This window comes from Pseudophryne corroboree, unplaced genomic scaffold (genome assembly GCF_028390025.1).
Source record: "Pseudophryne corroboree isolate aPseCor3 unplaced genomic scaffold, aPseCor3.hap2 scaffold_758, whole genome shotgun sequence".
NCBI classification, from domain to species: Eukaryota; Metazoa; Chordata; class Amphibia; order Anura; family Myobatrachidae; genus Pseudophryne; species Pseudophryne corroboree.
Window position 1 is genome coordinate 189,742 of NW_026970337.1, and position 14,154 is coordinate 203,895.

General features: G+C 49.7%; 17 non-coding genes and 3 pseudogenes across 17 annotated transcripts; all 20 read left to right on the top strand.

The window, feature by feature from the left end:
• Positions 1-155: 155 nt before the first annotated feature.
• LOC135040778 (U1 spliceosomal RNA) lies at positions 156-319 on the top strand. The gene has a single exon (XR_010234605.1). It is a non-coding gene; the product is annotated as a U1 spliceosomal RNA (small nuclear RNA).
• A 152-nt stretch (positions 320-471) lies between these two features.
• On the top strand, positions 472-607 carry LOC135040714 (U1 spliceosomal RNA; annotated as a pseudogene).
• A 698-nt stretch (positions 608-1,305) lies between these two features.
• Positions 1,306-1,469, top strand: LOC135040775 (U1 spliceosomal RNA). The gene has a single exon (XR_010234603.1). It is a non-coding gene; the product is annotated as a U1 spliceosomal RNA (small nuclear RNA).
• Positions 1,470-1,621: 152 nt separating this feature from the next.
• Positions 1,622-1,784, top strand: LOC135040673 (U1 spliceosomal RNA). Its single transcript, XR_010234523.1, has one exon. It is a non-coding gene; the product is annotated as a U1 spliceosomal RNA (small nuclear RNA).
• Positions 1,785-2,458: 674 nt separating this feature from the next.
• LOC135040758 (U1 spliceosomal RNA) lies at positions 2,459-2,622 on the top strand. Its single transcript, XR_010234586.1, has one exon. It is a non-coding gene; the product is annotated as a U1 spliceosomal RNA (small nuclear RNA).
• A 152-nt stretch (positions 2,623-2,774) lies between these two features.
• Positions 2,775-2,937, top strand: LOC135040685 (U1 spliceosomal RNA). The gene has a single exon (XR_010234535.1). It is a non-coding gene; the product is annotated as a U1 spliceosomal RNA (small nuclear RNA).
• Positions 2,938-3,611: 674 nt separating this feature from the next.
• On the top strand, positions 3,612-3,775 carry LOC135040625 (U1 spliceosomal RNA). Its single transcript, XR_010234478.1, has one exon. It is a non-coding gene; the product is annotated as a U1 spliceosomal RNA (small nuclear RNA).
• Positions 3,776-3,927: 152 nt separating this feature from the next.
• Positions 3,928-4,064, top strand: LOC135040711 (U1 spliceosomal RNA; annotated as a pseudogene).
• Positions 4,065-4,762: 698 nt separating this feature from the next.
• Positions 4,763-4,926, top strand: LOC135040633 (U1 spliceosomal RNA). The gene has a single exon (XR_010234485.1). It is a non-coding gene; the product is annotated as a U1 spliceosomal RNA (small nuclear RNA).
• Positions 4,927-5,078: 152 nt separating this feature from the next.
• LOC135040679 (U1 spliceosomal RNA) lies at positions 5,079-5,241 on the top strand. Its single transcript, XR_010234529.1, has one exon. It is a non-coding gene; the product is annotated as a U1 spliceosomal RNA (small nuclear RNA).
• Positions 5,242-5,915: 674 nt separating this feature from the next.
• LOC135040627 (U1 spliceosomal RNA) lies at positions 5,916-6,079 on the top strand. Its single transcript, XR_010234479.1, has one exon. It is a non-coding gene; the product is annotated as a U1 spliceosomal RNA (small nuclear RNA).
• A 152-nt stretch (positions 6,080-6,231) lies between these two features.
• Positions 6,232-6,394, top strand: LOC135040706 (U1 spliceosomal RNA). Its single transcript, XR_010234545.1, has one exon. It is a non-coding gene; the product is annotated as a U1 spliceosomal RNA (small nuclear RNA).
• Positions 6,395-7,068: 674 nt separating this feature from the next.
• LOC135040790 (U1 spliceosomal RNA) lies at positions 7,069-7,232 on the top strand. Its single transcript, XR_010234617.1, has one exon. It is a non-coding gene; the product is annotated as a U1 spliceosomal RNA (small nuclear RNA).
• A 142-nt stretch (positions 7,233-7,374) lies between these two features.
• LOC135040650 (U1 spliceosomal RNA) lies at positions 7,375-7,537 on the top strand. Its single transcript, XR_010234501.1, has one exon. It is a non-coding gene; the product is annotated as a U1 spliceosomal RNA (small nuclear RNA).
• Positions 7,538-8,207: 670 nt separating this feature from the next.
• On the top strand, positions 8,208-8,371 carry LOC135040785 (U1 spliceosomal RNA). The gene has a single exon (XR_010234613.1). It is a non-coding gene; the product is annotated as a U1 spliceosomal RNA (small nuclear RNA).
• Positions 8,372-11,610: 3,239 nt separating this feature from the next.
• Positions 11,611-11,774, top strand: LOC135040767 (U1 spliceosomal RNA). Its single transcript, XR_010234595.1, has one exon. It is a non-coding gene; the product is annotated as a U1 spliceosomal RNA (small nuclear RNA).
• A 152-nt stretch (positions 11,775-11,926) lies between these two features.
• Positions 11,927-12,062, top strand: LOC135040697 (U1 spliceosomal RNA; annotated as a pseudogene).
• A 698-nt stretch (positions 12,063-12,760) lies between these two features.
• On the top strand, positions 12,761-12,924 carry LOC135040776 (U1 spliceosomal RNA). Its single transcript, XR_010234604.1, has one exon. It is a non-coding gene; the product is annotated as a U1 spliceosomal RNA (small nuclear RNA).
• A 152-nt stretch (positions 12,925-13,076) lies between these two features.
• Positions 13,077-13,239, top strand: LOC135040646 (U1 spliceosomal RNA). Its single transcript, XR_010234497.1, has one exon. It is a non-coding gene; the product is annotated as a U1 spliceosomal RNA (small nuclear RNA).
• Positions 13,240-13,913: 674 nt separating this feature from the next.
• Positions 13,914-14,077, top strand: LOC135040765 (U1 spliceosomal RNA). Its single transcript, XR_010234593.1, has one exon. It is a non-coding gene; the product is annotated as a U1 spliceosomal RNA (small nuclear RNA).
• The last annotated feature ends 77 nt before the right edge of the window (positions 14,078-14,154 follow it).

A 14,154-nucleotide genomic window follows, 5' to 3' on the forward strand; every position in this document is an offset into this window, starting at 1 on the left:
GCTGCCTTCCGCCCTCCCATGTTCATCTGAAAAGATGTGGTCTCCCTGCAGTTGTTGTCCCAAGATGAGAGTTCCCTTGTGCTGCCTCAGTTGAATCTCCTTTACTTGACAGAGATGTGCCTGAGCAGCGGCCCTCACCAGCCCTATCCCAAATCATACTTATTTTGCATAGGAGATACCATGGTCATGAAGATTGTTCTCCCAGGGTGAGGTTCATTCATTGCATTCTGGGTATGCTGACCCCTGTGATTTTCCCAAATGTGGGAAACTCGACTGCATTATTTGTGGTAGTGGCGGACTGTGTTTGTGCTTTCCTCTGGTCAGCTCTGGTAAAAGTCAGATTTCTTTGTCTCAGATCTTCCTCTAGCCTTGTTCTTCTTTCGAGAGTTCCCTGGTGCTGCTTCAGTTGGATCTCCTTCACTTCACAGGGGGGAACCCGAGCAGCGACCCTCCCCAGCTCTAGCCCAACTCCTACTTACCTGCCAGGTGAGATACTATGATCATGAAGGTGCTTCTCCCAGGGCAAGGCTCAACCATTGCACTCTGGGTGTGCTGCTCTTGCGATTTCCCCAAATGTGGGAAACTTGACTGCATAATTTGTGTTTCCCCTCGTCGGCTCTCGTATAATTCAGATCTCTTTGTCTCAGGTCTCTCTCCAGCCTAGTTTGCTGTCTGTTTCCACTTCTCTTTTCTTGAGCCGCTCCCTTCTATGCCCTTGCGCACTATCCTGACTTCTCCCGTCTGCTTACTTCGTGCCTTCCAACGCACAATGCGAACTACAGGTAGTGCTGCAGGGCCCACACCCTTTTACTTGCCTTACAGAGTAGCTCTGGAGCAGTTACAGTGCCCAGCTGCTGCAAGAAATCAGCTTGAATGCTTCAGGGGCTGGGGCATAGCCAACATGAGCCCCACACCGAAGGAGGGAGGAGGTGTGTAATGCAAACTAGGGGTCATCCAAGCGCTGCAAAAGGCCGCCATGCCCTGCACGCCCCTTTTCTCTTTTCATATGCAGACGAGGGTTGAAGCCAACTTTGACCCACTGCTTGGATGACATCACCATATGCAAATCCATCTGCTGCAGGCCTTCCCCCAGGAATGCTTGCACTAGTTGTTGCATTTGGTTTGTTGTTTGGGGGTGCTTCAGTATTAGGCAGCCTTCTGCCCTCACATGTTCATCTGAAAATATGTGTTCTCCCTGCAGTTGTTGTCCCCAGATGAGAGTTCCCTTGTGCTGCCTCAGTTGAATCTCCTTTACTTGACAGAGATGTGCCTGAGAAGCGGCCCTCCCCAGCCCTATCCCAAATCATACTTATTTTGCATAGGCGATACCATGGTCATGAAGATTGTTCTCCCAGGGTGAGGTTCATTCATTGCATTCTGGGTATGCTGACCCCTGTGATTTCCCCAAATGTGGGAAACTCGACTGCATTATTTGTGGTAGTGGGGGACTGTGTTTGTGCTTTCCTCTGGCCAGCTCTGGAAAAAGTCAGATTTCTTTGTCTCAGATCTTCCTCTAGCCTTGTTCTTCTTTCGAGAGTTCCCTTGTGCTGCCTCAGTTGGATCTCTTTCACTTGACAGGGGGGTGCCCGAACAGCGACCCTCCCCAGCTCTAGCCCAACTCCTACTTACTTGCCAGGTGAGATACTATGATCATGAAGGTGCTTCTCCCAGGGCAAGGCTCACCCATTGCACTCTGGGTGTGCTGCCCCTGCGATTTCCCCAAATGTGGGAAACTTGACTGCATAATTTGTGTTTCCCTTGGTCGGCTCTCGTATAATTCAGATCTCTTTGTCTCAGGTCTCTCTCCAGCCTAGTTTGCTGTCTGTTTCCACTTCTCTTTTCTTCAGCCGCTCCCTTCTATACCCTTGTGCACTATCCTGACTTCTCCTCCCGTCTGCTTACTTTGTGCCTTCCAATGCACAATGCAAACTACAGGTAGTGCTGCAGGGCCCACACCCTTTTACTTGCCTTACAGAGCAGCTCTGGAGCTGTTACAGTGCCCAGCTGCTGCAAGAAATCAGCTTGAATGCTTCAGGGGATGGGGCATGGCCAACATGAGCCCCACACCAAAGGAGGGTGGAGGTGTTTAATGCGAACTAGGGGTCATCCAAGCAGCGCAAAAGGCCGCCATGCCCTGCACGCCCCTTTTCTCTTTTCATATGCAGATGAGGGTTGAAGCCAACTTTGACCCACTGCTTGGATGACATCACCGTATGCAAATCCGTCTTCTGCAGAACTTCCCCCAGGAATGCTTGCACTAGTTGTTGCATTTGGTTTGTTGTTTGGGGGTGCTTCAGTATTAGGCAGCCTTCTGCCCTCCCATGTTCATCTGAAAATATGTGTTCTCCCTGCAGTTGTTGTCCCCAGATGAGAGTTCCCTTGTGCTGCCTCAGTTAAATCTCCTTTACTTGACAGAGATGTGCATGAGCAGCGGCCCTCCCCAGCCCTATTCCAAATCATACTTATTTTGCATAGGAGATACCATGGTCATGAAGATTTTTCTCCCAGGGTGAGGTTCATTCATTGCATTTTGGGTATGCTGACCCCTGTGATTTCCCCAAATGTGGGAAACTCAGCTGCATTATTTGTGGTAGTGGGGGACTGTGTTTGTGCTTTCCTCTGGTCAGCTCTGGTAAAAGTCAGATTTCTTTGTCTCAGATTTTCCTCTAGCCTTGTTCTTCTTTCGAGAGTTCCCTTGTGCTGCCTTAGTTGGATCTCCTTCACTTGACAGGGGGGTACCCGAGCAGCGACCCTCCCCAGCTCTAGCCCAACTCCTACTTACCTGCCAGGTGAGATACTATGATCATGAAGGTGCTTCTCCCAGGGCAAGGCTAACCCATTGCACTCTGGGTGTGCTGCTCCTGCGATTTCCCCAAATGTGGGAAACTTGACTGTATAATTTGTGTTTCCCCTGGTCGGCTCTCGTATAATTCAGATCTCTTTGTCTCAGGTCTCTCTCCAGCCTAGTTTGCTGTCTGTTTCCACTTCTCTTTTCTTGAGCCGCTCCCTTCTATGCCCTTGCGCACTATCCTGACTTCTCCTCCTGTCTGCTTACTTTGTGCCTTCCAACGCACAATGCGAACTACAGGTAGTGCTGCAGGGCCCACACCCTTTTACTTGCCTTACAGAGCAGCTCTGGAGCTGTTACAGTGCCCAGCTGCTGCAAGAAATCAGCTTGAATGCTTCAGGGGCTGGGGCATAGCCAACATGAGCCCCACACCAAAGGAGGGTGGAGGTGTTTAATGCAAACTAGGGGTCAGCCAAGCGCCGCAAAAGGCCACCATGCCCTGCACGCCCCTTTTCTCTTTTCATATGCAGACGAGGGTTGAAGCCAACTTTGACCCACTGCTTGGATGACATCACCATATGCAAATCCATCTGCGGCAGGCCTTCCCCCAGGAATGCTTGCACTAGTTGTTGCATTTGGTTTGTTGTTTGGGGGTGCTTCAGTATTAGGCAGTCTTCTGCCCTCCCATGTTCATCTGAAAATATATGTTCTCCCTGCAGTTGTTGTCCCAAGATGAGAGTTCCCTTGTGCTGCCTCAGTTGAATCTCCTTTACTTGACAGAGATGTGCATGAGCAGCGGCCCTCCCCAGCCCTATTCCAAATCATACTTATTTTGCATAGGAGATACCATGGTCATGAAGATTTTTCTCCCAGGGTGAGGTTCATTCATTGCATTTTGGGTATGCTGACCCCTGTGATTTCCCCAAATGTGGGAAACTTGACTGCATTATTTGTGGTAGTGGGAGACTGTGTTTGTGCTTTCCTCTGGTCAGCTCTGGTAAAAGTCAGATTTCTTTGTCTCAGATCTTCCTCTAGCCTTGTTCTTCTTTCAAGAGTTCCCTGGTGCTGCCTCAGTTGGATCTCCTTCACTTCACAGGGGGGAACCCGAGCAGCGACCCTCCCCAGCTCTAGCCCAACTCCTACTTACCTGCCAGGTGAGATACTATGATCATGAAGGTGCTTCTCCCAGGGCAAGGCTCAACCATTGCACTCTGGGTGTGCTGCTCCTGCGATTTCCCCAAAATGTGGGAAACTTGACTGCATAATTTGTGTTTCCCCTCGTCGGCTCTCGTATAATTCAGATCTCTTTGTCTCAGGTCTCTCTCCAGCCTAGTTTGCTGTCTGTTTCCACTTCTCTTTTCTTGAGCCGCTCCCTTCTATGCCCTTGCGCACTATCCTGACTTCTCCCGTCTGCTTACTTCGTGCCTTCCAACGCACAATGCGAACTACAGGTAGTGCTGCAGGGTCCACACCCTTTTACTTGCCTTACAGAGTAGCTCTGGAGCAGTTACAGTGCCCAGCTGCTGCAAGAAATCAGCTTGAATGCTTCAGGGGCTGGGGCATAGCCAACATGAGCCCCACACCGAAGGAGGGTGGAGGTGTGTAATGCGAACTAGGAGTCATCCAAGCGCTGCAAAAGGCCGCCATGCCCTGCACGCCCCTTTTCTCTTTTCATATGCAGACGAGGGTTGAAGCCAACTTTGACCCACTGCTTGGATGACATCACCATATGCAAATCCATCTGCTGCAGGCCTTCCCCCAGGAATGCTTGCACTAGTTGTTGCATTTGGTTTGTTGTTTGGGGGTGCTTCAGTATTAGGCAGCCTTCTGCCCTCACATGTTCATCAGAAAATATGTGTTCTCCCTGCAGTTGTTGTCCCCAGATGAGAGTTCCCTTGTGCTGCCTCAGTTGAATCTCCTTTACTTGACAGAGATGTGCCTGAGCAGCGGCCCTCCCCAGCCCTATCCCAAATCATACTTATTTTGCATAGGCGATACCATGGTCATGAAGATTGTTCTCCCAAGGTGAGGTTCATTCATTGCATTCTGGGTATGCTGACCCCTGTGATTTCCCCAAATGTGGGAAACTCGACAGCATTATTTGTGGTAGTGGGGGACTGTGTTTGTGCTTTCCTCTGGTCAGCTCTGGAAAAAGTCAGATTTCTTTGTCTCAGATCTTCCTCTAGCCTTGTTCTTCTTTCGAGAGTTCCCTTGTGCTACCTCAGTTGGATCTCTTTCACTTGACAGGGGGGTGCCCGAACAGCGACCCTCCCCAGCTCTAGCCCAACTCCTACTTACCTGCCAGGTGAGATACTATGATTATGAAGGTGCTTCTCCCAGGGCAAGGCTCACCCATTGCACTCTGGGTGTGCTGCCCCTGCGATTTCCCCAAATGTGGGAAACTTGACTGCATAATTTGTGTTTCCCCTGGTCGGCTCTCGTATAATTCAGATCTCTTTGTCTCAGGTCTCTCTCCAGCCTAGTTTGCTGTCTGTTTCCACTTCTCTTTTCTTGAGCCGCTCCCTTCTATGCCCTTGCGCACTATCCTGACTTCTCCTCCTGTCTGCTTACTTTGTGCCTTCCAACGCACAATGCGATCTACAGGTAGTGCTGCAGGGCCCAGACCCTTTTACTTGCCTTACAGAGCAGCTCTGGAGCTGTTACAGTGCCCAGCTGCTGCAAGAAATCAGCTTGAATGCTTCAGGGGCTGGGGCATAGCCAACATGAGCCCCACACCAAAGGAGGGTGGAGGTGTTTAATGCAAACTAGGGGTCAGCCAAGCGCCGCAAAAGGCCACCATGCCCTGCACGCCCCTTTTCTCTTTTCATATGCAGACGAGGGTTGAAGCCAACTTTGACCCACTGCTTGGATGACATCACCATATGCAAATCCCTCTGCGGAAGGCCTTCCCCCAGGAATGCTTGCACTAGTTGTTGCATTTGGTTTGTTGTTTGGGGGTGCTTCAGTATTAGGCTGCCTTCTGCCCTCCCATGTTCATCTGAAAATATATGTTCTCCCTGCAGTTGTTGTCCCAAGATGAGAGTTCCCTTGTGCTGCCTCAGTTGAATCTCCTTTACTTGACAGAGATGTGCATGAGCAGCGGCCCTCCCCAGCCCTATTCCAAATCATACTTATTTTGCATAGGAGATACCATGGTCATGAAGATTTTTCTCCCAGGGTGAGGTTCATTCATTGCATTTTGGGTATGCTGACCCCTGTGATTTCCCCAAATGTGGGAAACTTGACTGCATTATTTGTGGTAGTGGGAGACTGTGTTTGTGCTTTCCTCTGGTCAGCTCTGGTAAAAGTCAGATTTCTTTGTCTCAGATTTTCCTTTAGCCTTGTTCTTCTTTCGAGAGTTCCCTTGTGCTGCCTCAGTTGGATCTCCTTCACTTTACAGGGGGGTGCCCGAGCAGCGACCCTCCCCAGCTCTAGCCCAACTCCTACTTACCTGCCAGGTGAGATACTATGATCATGAAGGTGCTTCTCCAAGGGCAAGGCTCACCCATTGTACTCTGGGTGTGCTGCTCCTGCGATTTCCCCAAATGTGGGAAACTTGACTGCATAATTTGTGTTTCCCCTGGTCGGCTCTCGTATAATTCAGATCTCTTTGTCTCAGGTCTCTCTCCAGCCTAGTTTGCTGTCTGTTTCCACTTCTCTTTTCTTCAGCCGCTCCCTTCTATACCCTTGTGCACTATCCTGACTTCTCCTCCCGTCTGCTTACTTTGTGCCTTCCAATGCACAATGCAAACTACAGGTAGTGCTGCAGGGCCCACACCCTTTTACTTGCCTTACAGAGCAGCTCTGGAGCTGTTGCAGTGCCAAGCTGCTGCAAGAAATCAGCTTGAATGCTTCAGGGGCTGGGGCATAGCCAACATGAGCCCCACACCGAAGGAGGGTGGAGGTGTTTAATGCAAACTAGGGGTCAGACAAGCGCAGCAAAAGGCCACCATGCCCTGCACGCCCCTTTTCTGTTTTCATATGCAGACGAGGGTTGAAGCCAACTTTGACCCACTGCTTGGATGACATCACCATATGCAAATCCATCTGCGGCAGGCCTTCCCCCAGGAATGCTTGCACTAGTTGTTGCATTTGGTTTGTTGTTTGGGGGTGCTTCAGTATTAGGCAGCCTTCTGCCCTCCCATGTTCATCTGAAAATATGTGTTCTCCCTGCAGTTGTTGTCCCTAGATGAGAGTTCCCTTGTGCTGCCTCAGTTGAATCTCCTTAACTTGACAGAGATGTGCCTGAGCAGCGGCCCTCCCCAGCTCTATCCCAAATCATACTTATTTTGCATAGGAGATACCATGGTCATGAAGATTATTCTCCCAGGGTGAGGTTCATTCATTGCATTCTGGGTATGCTGACCCCTGTGATTTCCCCAAATGTGGGAAACTCGACTGCTTTATTTGTGGTAGTGGGGGACTGTGTTTGTGTTTTCCTCTGGTCAGCTCTGGTAAAAGTCAGATTTCTTTGTTTCAGAGCCTTGTTCTTCTTTTGAGAGTTCCCTTGTGCTGCCTCAGTTGGATCTCCTTCACTTGACAGGGGGGTGCCCGAGCAGAGACCCTCCCCAGCTCTAGCCCAACTCCTACTTACCTGCCAGGTGAGATACTATGATCATGAAGGTGCTTCTCCCAGGGCAAGGCTCACCCATTGCACTCTGGGTGTGCTGCCCCTGCGATTTCCCCAAATGTGGGAAACTTGACTGCATAATTTGTGTTTCCCCTGGTCGGCTCTCGTATAATTCAGATCTCTGTGTCTCAGGTCTCTCTCCAGCCTAGTTTGCTGTCTGTTTCCACTTCTCTTTTCTTCAGCCGCTCCCTTCTATGCCCTTGTGCACTATCCTGACTTCCCCGTCTGCTTACTTTGTGCCTTCCAACGCACAATGCAAACTACAGGTAGTGCTGCAGGGCCCACACCCTTTTACTTGCTTTACAGAGCAGCTCTGGAGCTGTTACAGTGCCCAGCTGCTGCAAGAAATCAGCTTGAATGCTTCAGGGGCTGGGGCATAGCCAACATGAGCCCCACACCGAAGGAGGGTGGAGGTGTTTAATGCGAACTAGGGGTCATCCAAGCGCCGCAAAAGGCAGCCATGCCCTGCACACCCCTTTTTTATTTTCATATGCAGACGAGGGTTGAAGCCAACTTTGACCCACTGCTTGGATGACATCACCATATGCAAATCCGTCTGCTGCAGGCCTTCCCCCAGGAATGCTTGCACTAGTAGTTGCATTTGGTTTGTTGTTTGGGGGTGCTTCAGTATTAGGCAGCCTTCTGCCCTCCCATGTTCATCTGAAAATATGTGTTCTCCCTGCAGTTGTTGTCCCCAGATGAGAGTTCCCTTGTGCTGCCTCAGTTGAATCTCCTTTACTTGACAGAGATGTGCCTGAGCAGCGGCCCTCCCCAGCCCTATCCCAAATCATACTTATTTTGCATAGGAGATACCATGGTCATGAAGATTGTTCTCCCAGGGTGAGGTTCATTCATTGCACTCTGGGTATGCTGACCCCTGTGATTTCCCCAAATGTGGGAAACTCGACTGCATTATTTGTGGTAGTGGGGGACTGTGTTTGTGCTTTCCTCTGGTCAGCTCTGGTAAAAGTCAGATTTCTTTGTCTCAGATCTTCCTCTAGCCTTGTTCTTCTTTCGAGAGTTCCCTTGTGCTGCCTCAGTTGGATCTCCTTCACTTGACAGGGGGTGCCCGAGCAGCAATCCTCCACAGCTCTAGCCCAACTCCTACTTACCTGCCAGGTGAGATACTATGATCTTCACTGTTAGGGCAATCAGGATGTGGAATTCCCTGCCAGGGAAGGTGGTAATGGCGGACTCTGTAATTGGATTTAAAAAAGGAATGGATACATTTCTGAATGAAAAAGCTATCCAAGGTTATAATACTTAAAATATCAACATGGTTAATCCGGGGGTAACATGAGTTATAGTAGCTAACTAGTCATAAAACATTATTCAGCAAGTATGTAGAATCATCACAACTTAAAACAGGTTGAACACGATGGGCAATTTGCCTCTATTCAACCTCAAAAACTATGTTACCATATGTTACTATATTACTATGTTACTGTAGTATACAGAACACCACAATGTAATGAGCAGTGATAGTGAGCACTGATGAGGATACTAGAACTGACACTGAGCAGCAAGATGCAGCACTGGACTATTAGTAATGTACTGTAGTATGCTGAGCACCACAATGCAGCACAAGACAATGAGCAGTGATACTGAGCACTGATGAGGATACTACTGAGAACTGACACTGAGCAGGAGAGACACACTACTAGTATTACTGAGCAGCAATAAGTAACCACTGATACTGAGCACTGATATTGAGATTTCCACTGAGAGAACATAGCCACGTCCTCTCCGCTCTCTCTTCAATGCACGAGTAAAAATGGCGGCAACGCGCAGCTCTTTATATGGAATCCGAATCTCGCGAGAATCCGACAGCGGGATGATGACATTTTCCCTTGTTCAGGTTTTCCGAGTCAGGCAGGAACAACCGAGCCTGCCTCGGACCAGTGTAAACCACGTGGAGTTCGTCGGGAATTCGGTTCTCGGAGAACCGAACCCGCTCCTCTATATATACTATATTACTATGTTACTGTAGTATACAGAACACCACAATGCAATGAGCAGTGATAGTGAGCACTGATGAGGATACTAGAACTGACACTGAGCAGCAAGATGCAGCACTGGACTATTAGTAATGTACTGTAGTATGCTGAGCACCACAATGCAGCACAAGACAATGAGCAGTGATACTGAGCACTGATGAGGATACTACTGAGAACTGACACTGAGCAGGAGAGACACACTACTAGTATTACTGAGCAGCAATAAGTAACCACTGATACTGAGCACTGATATTGAGATTTCCACTGAGAGAACATAGCCACGTCCTCTCCGCTCTCTCTTCAATGCACGAGTAAAAATGGCAGCAACGCGCAGCTCTTTATATGGAATCCGAATCTCACGAGAATCTGACAGCGGGATGATGACATTTTCCCTTGTTCAGGTTTTCCGAGTCAGGCAGGAACAACCGAGCCTGCCTCGGACCAATGTAAACCACGTGGAGTTCGTGGGGAATTCGGTTCTCGGAGAACCGAACCCACTCCTCTCTACCTTATACCCATCAATTGTTTTTATTTTCAATCTAAGCCCCTGCAGTTTTCTGTAAGCATCTGCTTCGCTATGATGATCAACAAGTCACAAGGGCAAACACTCAGGGCTTGAGGCGTAGATCTTAGGACCAGCTGCTACAAGCATGGCAGAGGTGTCACTATCACTGGTGACACCCAGAGAGGTGGCGAGGGAGATTGTAATGCAGTGCGCGCAGATAAACAGCGCAATGGTAAAAAGGAGGCATGGTTTCATAGGTAGGGGCGTGGCCTGGTGGCCTGAATCTACATTTTGTTGCTCCGGGTGTCCCGGGGGTTGGGGGCTGCACCCGGGGACTAGTGTGTGAGCGGTGCTGGCTCCTGCACAGTGACAGGGCATGGCCACCCAGCATGACGCCTCCCTTCTTGACCATGCTGTAATTGCAGTCGCACTGCAGTTCAGCGTGATCATAAAAAATGGTGTAGGCTCCTGCTGGTGCAGACTGTAGAGAAAAGCTGCTGTGACCACGCCCCCTGTGTCTCCTCCGTTGCAGACCCCATTTTGAAGCCTTGCCCCCGGACTAAGAGAAAAGAATGCCCTTGCGCACTATCCTGACTTCTCCTCCCGTCTGCTTAATTTGTGCCTTCCAACGCACAATGCGAACAACAGGTGGTGCTGCAGGGCCCACACACTTTTACTTGCCTTACAGAACAGCTCTGGAGCTGTTACAGTGCCCAGCTGCTGCAAGAAATCAGCTTGAATGCATCAGGGGATGGGGCATGGCCAACATGAGCCCCACACCAAAGGAGGGTGGGGGTGTTTAATGCGAACTAGGGGTCATCCAAGCACTGCAAAAGGCCGCCATGCCCTGCATGCCCCTTTTCTCTTTTCATATGCAGATGAGGGTTCCAGTCAACTTTGGCCCACTGCTTGGATTTACATCACCGTATGCAAATCCGTCTGCTGCAGACCTTCCCCCAGGAGTGCTTGTACTAGTTGTTGCATATGGGCCCTCATTCCGAGTCGTTCGCTCTGTAAATTTCATCGCATCGCAGTGAAATTCTGCTTAGTACGCATGCGCAATATTCGCACTGCGACTGCGCCAAGTAATTTTACAATGAAGAAAGTATTTTTACTCACGGATTTTTCTTCGCTCCGGCGATCGTAATGTGATTGACAGGAAATGGGTGTTACTGGGCGGAAACAGGCCGTTTTATGGGCGTGTGGGAAAAAACGCTACAGTTTCCGGAAAAAACGCAGGAGTGGCCGGAGAAACGGGGGAGTGTCTGGGCGAACTCTGGGAGTGTTTGTGACGTCAAACCAGGAACGACAAGCACTGAACTGATCGCAGATGCAGAGTAAGTCTGAAGCTACTCTGAAACTGCTAAGTAGTTTGTAATCGCAATATTGCGAATACATCGGTCGCAATTTTAAGAAGCTAAGATTCACTCCCAGTAGGCGGCGGCTTAGCGTGTGTAACTCTGCTAAAATCGCCTTGCGAGCGATCACTTTGGAATGAGGGCCATGGTTTGATATTTGATGGTGCTTCAGTATTAGGCAGCCTTCGCCCTCCCATGTTCATCTGAAAAGATGTGGTCTCCCTGCAGTTGTTGTCCCCAGATGAGAGTTCCCTTGTGCTGCCTCAGTTGAATCTCCTTTACTTGACAGAGATGTGCCTGAGCAGCGGCCCTCACCAGCCCTATCCCAAATCATACTTATTTTGCATAGGAGATACCATGGTCATGAAGATTGTTCTCCCAGGGTTAGGTTCATTCATTGCATTCTGGGTATGCTGACCCCTGTGATTTTCCCAAATGTGGGAAACTCGACTGCATTATTTGTGGTAGTGGGGGACTGTGTTTGTGCTTTCCTCTGGTCAGCTCTGGTAAAAGTCAGATTTCTTTGTCTCAGATCTTCCTCTAGCCTTGTTCTTCTTTCGAGAGTTCCCTGGTGCTGCTTCAGTTGGATCTCCTTCACTTCACAGGGGGGAACCCGAGCAGCGACCCTCCCCAGCTCTAGCCCAACTCCTACTTACCTGCCAGGTGAGATACTATGATCATGAAGGTGCTTCTCCCAGGGCAAGGCTCAACCATTGCACTCTGGGTGTGCTGCTCCTGCGATTTCCCCAAATGTGGGAAACTTGACTGCATAATTTGTGTTTCCCCTCGTCGGCTCTCGTATAATTCAGATCTCTTTGTCTCAGGTCTCTCTCCAGCCTAGTTTGCTGTCTGTTTCCACTTCTCTTTTCTTGAGCCGCTCCCTTCTATGCCCTTGCGCACTATCCTGACTTCTCCCGTCTGCTTACTTCGTGCCTTCCAACGCACAATGCGAACTACAGGTAGTGCTGCAGGGCCCACACCCTTTTACTTGCCTTACAGAGTAGCTCTGGAGCAGTTACAGTGCCCAGCTGCTGCAAGAAATCAGCTTTAATGCTTCAGGGGCTGGGGCATAGCCAACATGAGCCCCACACCGAAGGAGGGAGGAGGTGTGTAATGCAAACTAGGGGTCATCCAAGCGCTGCAAAAGGCCGCCATGCCCTGCACGCCCCTTTTCTCTTTTCATATGCAGACGAGGGTTGAAGCCAACTTTGACCCACTGCTTGGATGACATCACCATATGCAAATCCATCTGCTGCAGGCCTTCCCCCAGGAATGCTTGCACTAGTTGTTGCATTTGGTTTGTTGTTTGGGGGTGCTTCAGTATTAGGCAGCCTTCTGCCCTCACATGTTCATCTGAAAATATGTGTTCTCCCTGCAGTTGTTGTCCCCAGATGAGAGTTCCCTTGTGCTGCCTCAGTTGAATCTCCTTTACTTGACAGAGATGTGCCTGAGCAGCGGCCCTCCCCAGCCCTATCCCAAATCATACTTATTTTGCATAGGCGATACCATGGTCATGAAGATTGTTCTCCCAGGGTGAGGTTCATTCATTGCATTCTGGGTATGCTGACCCCTGTGATTTCCCCAAATGTGGGAAACTCGACTGCATTATTTGTGGTAGTGGGGGACTGTGTTTGTGCTTTCCTCTGGCCAGCTCTGGAAAAAGTCAGATTTCTTTGTCTCAGATCTTCCTCTAGCCTTGTTCTTCTTTCGAGAGTTCCCTTGTGCTGCCTCAGTTGGATCTCTTTCACTTGACAGGGGGGTGCCCGAACAGCGACCCTCCCCAGCTCTAGCCCAACTCCTACTTACCTGCCAGGTGAGATACTATGATCATGAAGGTGCTTCTCCCAGGGCAAGGCTCACCCATTGCACTCTGGGTGTGCTGCCCCTGCAATTTCCCCAAATGTGGGAAACTTGACTGCATAATTTGTGTTTCCCTTGGTCGGCTCTCGTATAATTCAGATCTCTTTGTCTCAGGTCTCTCTCCAGCCTAGTTTGCTGTCTGTTTCCACTTCTCTTTTCTTCAGCCGCTCCCTTCTATACCCTTGTGCACTATCCTGACTTCTCCTCCCGTCTGCTTACTTTGTGCCTTCCAATGCACAATGCAAACTACAGGTAGTGCTGCAGGGCCCACACCCTTTTACTTGCCTTACAGAGCAGCTCTGGAGCTGTTACAGTGCCCAGCTGCTGCAAGAAATCAGCTTGAATGCTCCAGGGGATGGGGCATGGCCAACATGAGCCCCACACCAAAGGAGGGTGGAGGTGTTTAATGCGAACTAGGGGTCATCCAAGCACCGCAAAAGGCCGCCATGCCCTGCACGCCCCTTTTCTCTTTTCATATGCAGATGAGGGTTGAAGCCAACTTTGACCCACTGCTTGGATGACATCACCGTATGCAAATCCGTCTTCTGCAGAACTTCCCCCAGGAATGCTTGCACTAGTTGTTGCATTTGGTTTGTTGTTTGGGGGTGCTTCAGTATTAGGCAGCCTTCTGCCCTCCCATGTTCATCTGAAAATATGTGTTCTCCCTGCAGTTGTTGTCCCCAGATGAGAGTTCCCTTGTGCTGCCTCAGTTAAATCTCCTTTACTTGACAGAGATGTGCATGAGCAGCGGCCCTCCCCAGCCCTATTCCAAATCATACTTATTTTGCATAGGAGATACCATGGTCATGAAGATTTTTCTCCCAGGGTGAGGTTCATTCATTGCATTTTGGGTATGCTGACCCCTGTGATTTCCCCAAATGCGGGAAACTCAACTGCATTATTTGTGGTAGTGGGGGACTGTGTTTGTGCTTTCCTCTGGTCAGCTCTGGTAAAAGTCAGATTTCTTTGTCTCAGATTTTCCTCTAGCCTTGTTCTTCTTTCGAGAGTTCCCTTGT